This window comes from Pseudophryne corroboree, chromosome 12 (genome assembly GCF_028390025.1).
Source record: "Pseudophryne corroboree isolate aPseCor3 chromosome 12, aPseCor3.hap2, whole genome shotgun sequence".
Classification (NCBI taxonomy): domain Eukaryota; kingdom Metazoa; phylum Chordata; class Amphibia; order Anura; family Myobatrachidae; genus Pseudophryne; species Pseudophryne corroboree.
The window spans coordinates 89,455,021-89,464,004 of record NC_086455.1 but is presented as its reverse complement, the minus strand read 5'-3'; positions in this window follow the sequence as shown (position 1 = coordinate 89,464,004).

The following is an 8,984-nucleotide window of genomic DNA, read 5'->3' as shown; positions in this document are numbered from 1 at the left end:
ATACTATCTCTTAGAATACCTTCCAATGCTTTCCCCACTATAGATGTATGACTAATTGGTCTATAATTACCTGGTTCAGCTTTACTTCCCTTTTTCAATATAGGCACTACTTCCGCTATACGCCAGTCTTTGGGAACCATACCTGATATTACTGAATCCTTAAAGATCAAAAATAGCAGTTTTGCAAGTTCAGAGTGAAGCTCCATTAGAACCCTTGGGTGAATACCATCGGGACCTGGTGACTTATTAATCTTTAAATGTTTTAATCGGTCACAGACTACTTCCTCGCTTAAATAAGTACCTATCAGTGGGATATTCTCATTATTGAGATTATGTGTTAGTCCCTGAATTGGGTCCTCTCTAGTAAATACTGTTGAAAAAAACTCATTTAGTGTGTCCGCTATGTCATTATAATTTTTGCTTAAGACTCCCAACTTGTCTTTTAAAGGGCCTATACTCTCCTTCTTTAATCTCTTGCTATTAATTATTTACAGAAATTTTTGGGATTCGCTTTGCTTTCCTTTGCTACTAGTTTTTCAGTTTCTACTTTAGCCGCTCTTATTTCCTTTTTGCTTATTTTGTTACATTCCTTATAGTGCTGAAATGACTCTGCTTCCCCGTCAGATTTGTATTTTTTAAATGCTCACCTTTTCTTGCCCATAAGTTCCTTTATCTTTTTGTTAAACCACATTGGTTTATGACTTTTATTCCTTTTTTTTTGCTGCTCGTAGGAATAAATTTGAGAGTATTTTTAGCTAGCAGGAATTTTAGTATCTCCCATTTCTCCGTAGTATGTTTTCCTAAAAACAAACCTTCCCATTCAATATCCCTGAAAAATACCCTCATCTTTTCAAAATTCACTTTGCTAAAGTTTAGAGTCCTAGTTGAGCCAGTATAGGGCTGTTTATTAAAAAAACCTGATATTGAATATGACCATATTGTGGTCGCTGTTTCCTATGGGTTCCCCTACTATAGTACCTGATACCAAATCCCCATTGTTTGTTAATACCAGGTCTAAGATTGCATTGTACCTAGTTGGTTCCTCAATTAGTTGAACTAAGTAGTTATCATTAAGTGTGTTTAAAAACATATTGCCCCTAGCAGTATCACATTAATCGTTTTTCCAGTTTATCTCTGGATAGTTAAAATCTCCCATCACTACTATGTCTCCTACTCCTGCTGCTCTTTCAATTTGCTTTAGTAACAATTCCTCATCAGATACGTTGATACCAGGCGGCCTATAGCATACACCCAATACTAACTTTTTTATTCCTTTTTCCCTGCATGCAATTTCTACCCATAATGTCTCGACAGTGTCTACAGTCCCCTCCTGAATATCTTCCCGTATATCAGGTTTTAAAAACGGCTTTACGTAAAGACACACCCCTCCACCCTTTTTATTTAGTCTGTCTCTCCTAAACAGTGTATAGCCCTCTAGATTGACTGTCCAATCATGAGATTCGTCCCACCAAGTTTCAGTAATGCCTATAATATCATACTGTTTGCTTGCAGCAAGTATTTCTAGTTCGCCCTTCTTACCAGTAATGCTTCTAGCGTTTACATACATACAACTAAGATAAGTATTTCCTCTTGCGTTAGGGACATCTTTCACCTTATGTAGCAATGATGACCTGTAATCATCATTGGTTAGTGCTTTGGTAAAATCTCTCTTAGCACCCATGTTAGTAACCTTACCGCCTGCTCTTACCCTCCCCCCAACTTCTCCCCCATTTTGTTTACTACCGCCATTCCCAAAAATCCACCTATGCCGCTGAGGCTCCACAGGCGGAGCTAGGCCCGGTGGGGACACGACTTCGTAAGTTCAGCCACAAGTGGGTTCACTCCCTGTTAGGTCCCTGGGCAATAGATATTGTGTCTCAGGGATACAAGCTGGACTGTGAGAAGATGCCCCCTCACCGACGGCCCTGCAGGCTTCCCCCCAAGAGAGGGAGCCAGTGTTAACTGCAATTCACAAATTGTATCTTTAACAGGTGGTGGTCAAGGGTCCCCTCCTTCAACAAGAGGGTGTTATTATGCGACCATGTTGTAATCCCGAAACCAGACGGTTCGGTCAGACCCATATTGAATTAAAAATCCCTGAACATATACCTGAGAAGGTTCAAGTTCAAGATGGAATCGCTAAGAGCGGTCAGGGCAAGCCTAAAAAGAGGGAGACTTTATCGTGAATCGGGTCATAAGGGATGCATACCTTCATGTCCCCATTTATCCACCTCATTAGGCGTACCTCAGAATTGCGGTACGGGATTGTCATAACCAACGTAATGGCGGATATGATTGTGCTCCTGCGGAAGCAAGGTGTCACTATTATCACGTACTTGGACGATCTCCTCATACAAGCGAAATCAAGAGAGCAGTTGCTGAACAGCGTATCACTTTCTCTGGAAGTGTAACGGCAACACGGCTGGATTCTATATATTCCAAAGTCGCAGTTGGTTCCTACAGCTCATCTGCCTCTCCTAGGCACGATCCTAGACACAGACCAGAAAAGGGTTTATCTCCCGATAGAGAGAGCTCAGGAGCTCATGACACTGGTCAGGAATCTATTAAAACCAAAACAGGTGTCAGTGCATCACTGCACTCGAGTCCTGGGAAGGATGGTGGCATCATACGAGGCCATCCCCTTAGGCAGGTTCCATGCGAGGACCTTCCAATGGGACTTACTGGACAAGTGGTCTGGATCACCTCTTCAGATGCATCGGTTAATCACCCTATCCCCCAGGGCCAGGGTGTCTCTCCTGTGGTGGCTGCAGAGTGCTCACCTTCTCGAGGGCCGCAGATTCGGCATTCAGGACTGGATCCTGGTGACCACGGATGCAAGCCAACGAGGGTGGGGGGAAGTTACACAGGGAAGAAATTTCCAAGGTCTGTGGTCAAGTCAACAGACTTGCCTTCACATCAATATCCTGGAACTAAGGGCCATATACAACGCCCTAAGTCAAGCGGAGATCCTGCTTCGCGACCAACCGGTTCTGATCCAGTCTGACCGCAGGGGTTCATGTAAACCGCCAAGGCGGCACAAGGAGCAGGGTGGCGAGGGTAGAAGCCACCAGAATTCTTCGCTGGGCGGAGAATCAAGTAAGCGCACTGTCAGCAGTGTTCATTCCGGGAGTGGACAACTGGGAAGCAGACTTCCTCAGCAGGCACGACCTCCACCCGGGAAAGTGGGGACTTCATCAGGAAGTCTTCACGCAGTTTGCAAATTGATGGGAACTGCCTCAGGTGGACTAGATGGCGTCCCACCTCAATAAAAAGCTAAAAAAGGTTTTACGCCGGGTCAAGGGACCCTCAGGTGATAGCTGTGGTCGCACTAGTAACACCGTGGGTGTTCCAGTCGGTCTATGTATTCCCTCCTCTTCCTCTCATACCCAAGGGCTGAGAATTGTATTAAAAGGAGGAGTGAGAACAATATTCTTTGCTCCGAATTGGCCAAGAAGGACTCGGTACCCGGAGCTGCAAGAAATGCTCTCAGAGGACTCAGGGCTTCTGCCTCTCAGACAGGACATGTTGCAACAGGGGCCCTGTCTGTTCCAAGACTTACCGCGGCTGCATTTGACGGCATGGCGGTTGAACGCCGGATCATAGCGGAAAAGGGCATTCCGGATGCAGTTATTCCTACGCTGATAAAGGCTAGGAAAGACGTGACAGCAAGACTTTTTCACTGTATATAGCGAAAATAGGTTGCTTGGTGTGAGGCCGGGAATGCCCTTCAGAGGAATTCCAGCGGGGTCGATTCCTGCACTTCCTACAGTCAGGAGTGACTATGGGCCTAAAATTAGGATCCATAAAGGTCAAGATTTCGGCCTTATCCATTTTCTCTCAAAAAGAACTGGCTTCACTGCCTGAAGTTCAGACGTTGTTCCGGGGCTGCTGCATATTCAGCCTCCTTTTCTGCCACCGGTGGCACCTTGGGATCTTAACGTTGTGTTGGATTTCCTGAAATCCCACTGGTTTGAGCCACTTAAGACCGTGGAGCTAAAATATCTCACGTGGAAAGTGGCCTTAGCTTCGGCTAGGCGTGTGTCAGATTTGGCGGTTTTGTCATGTAAAAGCCCTTATCTGATGTTCCATATGGACAGGGCAGAATTGAGGACTCGTCCCCAATTTCTCCCTAGGGTGGTATCATCGTTTCATTTGAACCAGCCTATTGTGGTGCCTGCGGCTATTAGGGACTTGGAGGATTCCAAGTTGCTGGACGTAGTCCGGGCTTTGAAAATTTATGTTTCCAGAACGGCGGGAGTCAGAAAGTCTGACTCGCTGTTTATTCTGTATGCAGCCAACAAGGTTGGCGCTCCTGCTTCGAAGCAAACTATTGCTCGCTGGATCTATAGCACGATTCAGCTGGTTCACTCTGCGGCTGGATTGCCGCATCCAAAATCGGTGAAAGCCCATTCCACAAGGAAGGTGGGCTCTTCTTGGGCGGCTGCCCGAGGGGTCTCGGCTTTACAGCTTTGCCGAGCTGCTACTTGGTCGGGGTCAAACAAGTTTGCTAAGTTCTACAAGTTTGATACCCTGGCTGAGGAGGACCTTGAGTTTGCTCATGCGGTGCTGCAGAGTCATCCGCACTCTCCCGCCCGTTTGGGAGCTTTGGTATAATCCCCATGGTCCTTACGGAGTTCCCAGCATCCACTAGGACGTCAGAGAAAATAAGAATTTACTCACCGGTAATTCTATTTCTCGTAGTCCGTAGTGGATGCTGGGCGCCCGTCCCAAGTGCGGACTCTCTGCAATACATGTATGTAGTTATTGCTTAACTAAAGGGTTATTGTTATGAGCCAACCATTAAATGAGGCTCAGTTGTTGTTCATACTGTTAACTGGGTATGGTTATCACAAGTTGTACAGTGTGATTGGTGTGGCTGGTATGAGTCTTACCCTGGATTCCAAATCCTTTCCTTGTTGTGTCAGCTCTACCGGGCACAGTTTCCCTAACTGAGGTCTGGAGGAGGGGCATAGAGGGAGGAGCCAGTGCACACCAGATACCGTAGTACCTAATCTTTCTTTTAGAGTGCCCAGTCTCCTGCAGAGCCCGTCTATTCCCCATGGTCCTTATGGAGTTCCCAGCATCCACTACGGACTACGAGAAATAGAATTACCGGTGAGTAAATTCTTATTTTTTCCATTCAATTTTTAAAATGGAATTTAAAAAAAGCAGTAATGTCTTTAATATGAGAGCGCAGAGAGACTGCGTGTGGTTGTAGAAAAAATCTGACACAACATCTAGCTCCCAGTCTATTTGTAGACAAAAGAATTTTAGGTGCTAGTATACAGGACCCATCTACTTCATGGCTTACAAAAGAACCTTCTGGTTGCTTCAAGTGCGGTTCAGGTAATTGTATTACCTGTTCCCATATCAAAAACAACATACATTCCTTTGTGTCCAATGCAGGATATGAGTATAAAATTAAATCTTTCATCAACTGCAATAGTGATCATGTTATTTATTAGTTTGCTCCTGTGGTCTCCACTACGTGGGGAGAACCACACGCAAATTAAGAATTCAGTTTCTGGAGCATAGGCGCAACATCCTCAAGGGCTTTTTGAATCATGGTGTTTCTAAACATTTTTTGGATTGTCATAACAGAGATCCAAAGGGTCTAAAATTGATAGGTATTGAGACTATCAATCCCACCAAAAGGGGCGGAGATAGACACAATAGACTGTGTTTGAGGGAAAATTTCTGGATACACAAATTGAGGACCCTCGTTCCCGACGGCCTCAATGAGTGTATTGAGATTGACCCTTAATACACATTCAGTTTACATCACACTCCCCCCCTTTTTCTGAAGCCAGTCTCTCTTCTTTTCCCTCTTTTCCTCCCTTTTTTACTTAATGTTTTGAATTTCCTCACTACTGCATAATGCAGTTGGTCTATCAACACATAAAAGTGAGGAGTCCCTTTCATCGTCATTTTTTGTCTTTTTCTCAGTAATCACAAGTCCAAATCTAAAATGATGTAACAGAATAAATAAAGAAATATAGACGTACGATAGAATGTCCATTAAATTTTTATTTATAAATCAAGGGATTACATTGAGACAGTATGTACTAAAAAATGTTTATCATTATTTCTATAATATTCTTAATATATATCTTGGCTTTGTAAAATGTACACGAGCTGCTATGTCCAAGTGGTTTTTTAACATGTTCAAATGATCATGTGAGATTATAGTGTATAGTTCATAAAAATTCATTACAGTCCCATTATATCTCTAATATATATATTTTTATTCTTATCAATTTTTCACCATGTTTCTACTAGATATATGTATTTTCTTTATATATATTTTGTATGTACTCTAACGTATAAATCATTGGTGTATTTTGTTCCTACTTGTGTTTCTTAATTTCTTTTTTTACTTTATTAACCAATGAATAATGCGTCCAGCACATAGATTGAATAACAGTCTCAAGGGTCCCAGCTAAATGTGTAACAATTAATGGACTTTACAAGTATATTGATTTCACAGGTGATTGTTTTATCAAGAGCCCTTTAAATAGAGCTCCTCTGGTTCTAGGAGTCATCTATTTGAAAAAGTCACGTGTAGTCGTGACGAAACGCATCAGGACTCTGCCCACAGTGCTGTTAGCAAGCTCCAGGTAGACAATCCAGATATCGGTCACGCTGTGCAGACACTACCACCAAAGCCGTCTCAAGCATTGCTGTTATGATTCCTGTACTCCAGACCGGAGGAGATCTTATGGCAGGGATCTGAGTACAGGAAAAAAAGCTGGTTGTGGGAGCTGGATAGCCTAGTAACCCCTGGCGCCCTAACTCCGTTGTCTCGCCCGTGTTATCAGAAATCCCCTGCGAGACTATGGTTGCTTGAGCCCATGGCAGCCGCGTTCGAAGGGCGGATTATGTCTGCCCAACCCCGATGCCCCCGCAGGTCTTAATGGGAGACAAGGGGAAGTCCGAGACAGGGTGATAACAAGGGGCCCTCTGACTAAGCAACCAGGCCAGGGGTTACAAGCTAACTAACTAAATCAAAAGGTATGTGCGGACTAGCCGCCAGGAAAAAGGACAACCAAGGATCCACTGATCCGACACTCCTATCCGGCACCGCCGGACACCAGAGTGGATCTGTGGAAGCGGAATCCTCCGCAAAGCTCCAGAACACAATTAAACAAAATAATAAACAGAAGCGGACAAGCCGCAACACACGGCTGCGCCGCGACTCACGAACACCACCAGATGTTAAAGGTGCTCGGTCAGACTCCAGGAACAGATGGTAACTTCCGAGTACAGGATCTCTGAGGACAGGAACAACCGAAAAGACCGGGACTGGGAACTCTCTGCAGCAGACACAGGCAAACAGGAAGCTATCACCGGCGTCTGTAAGAAGTCCTGAGGGTGCCTTTATTCAGGCACCCTCCAATCAGGATCCAGACAGGACAATCAAATAGAAATGCCGTGCAGCTTGCATGCTGCACGGCCAGCACATAATCAGGGTAATGAGAATAGACCCAGCAACGGGGAACGCGGCTGAACGTGGCGTCCCCGTTGCTAAGGTCAGAGCGGCTCCGTGCGCCCGGCGTCTTAGCGTTGCCAGGGAGCCGGCGGCTGAACGCGCACGGCGTCCCTGGTTGCTAGGCGCCGGGCCTCACGGCCGAGCGGACCCCGGCGCCTAACAGTACCCCCCCCTTGAGGAGGGGTCAAGGAACCCCTAAAGCCAGGTTTCCGAGGAAATTCACGAAAAAATGCCCTTTTGAGCTTTGGGGCATGAAGGTCTTCATCCAGGACCCACGACCTTTCCTCTGGCCCATAACCTCTCCAATGCACCAAAAAATAAAGCCGACCCCGGGACAACTTGGAATCGAGAACCTTCTCAACCAAGAACTCTTGCTGACCCTGTACATTAACTGGTGATCTCCCCTGAGATTTTTTACGAGGAAATCTGCTGGACGAAACATATGGTTTAAGCAATGAGCAATGGAAGGTATTTCCGATCCGTAAAGTTTTTGGTAAACGTAACCGGAAAGCAACTGGATTGACTTTTTTGATAATGAGAAATGGTCCAATATATCTAGGACCCAATCTGGCTGAGGTTTGTCGAAGTTTGATGTTGCGAGTCGACAACCACACCCTGTCTCCTACTTTAAAAGTGCACGGCCGCCGGAGCCTGTCAGAATTTTTTTTTTCCCGGAAAGCTGCTTTTCTGAGAGCCAGGTGCACTTTTTTCCAAATAAGTTTAAGATGAGAGGTCAGGGCCAGAGAGGAGACAGAGGAATGTTGAAAAAATGAATTAGCTCTGGGGTGGAAACCAAAAACTGCAAAAAATGGAGACACATTGGTGGAGGAATGACAGGCATTATTATAAGCAAACTCCGCCAATGGAAGAAACTCAGACCAGTCATTTTGGAGTTTGGCCGAGTACAAACGCAAATATTGTTTTAGAGTTTGGTTAACTCGCTCAGTCTGTCCATTGGATTGTGGATGATAGCCGGAGGTTAATGATAATTTCATCTTTAATGAAGCACAAAAAGACTTCCAAAATTGCGCAATGAATTGTGGACCCCTGTCAGAAACAATATCAGTGGGTAACCCATGGAGTCTGAAAACATGACGGAGGAACAAGACTGCCAATCCCTGGGCAGATGGCAATCGGGGAAGAGCAATAAAATGGGCCATCTTGCTAAAACGGTCCACTACCACCCATATGACTCGGCATCCGGCTGACAGAGGGAGATCCACCACAAAATCCATGGAGATATGCGACCATGGCCTAAGAGGAACTTTCAAGGGCATAAGTTGACCAATAGGCAAAGAACGGGGAACTTTATGCTGTGCACAGACCTGACACGAAAAAACAAACTCTTTAATGTCTTTGGAAAGACCAGGCCACCATACTGAGCGGGATACTAATTCCAAAGTCTTAGCGATTCCCGGATGCCCTGCAACTTTGCTATCATGAAATTCCGCCAAAACAGTTGCTCTCAAAAACTCAGGAACAAAAAGACGACTAG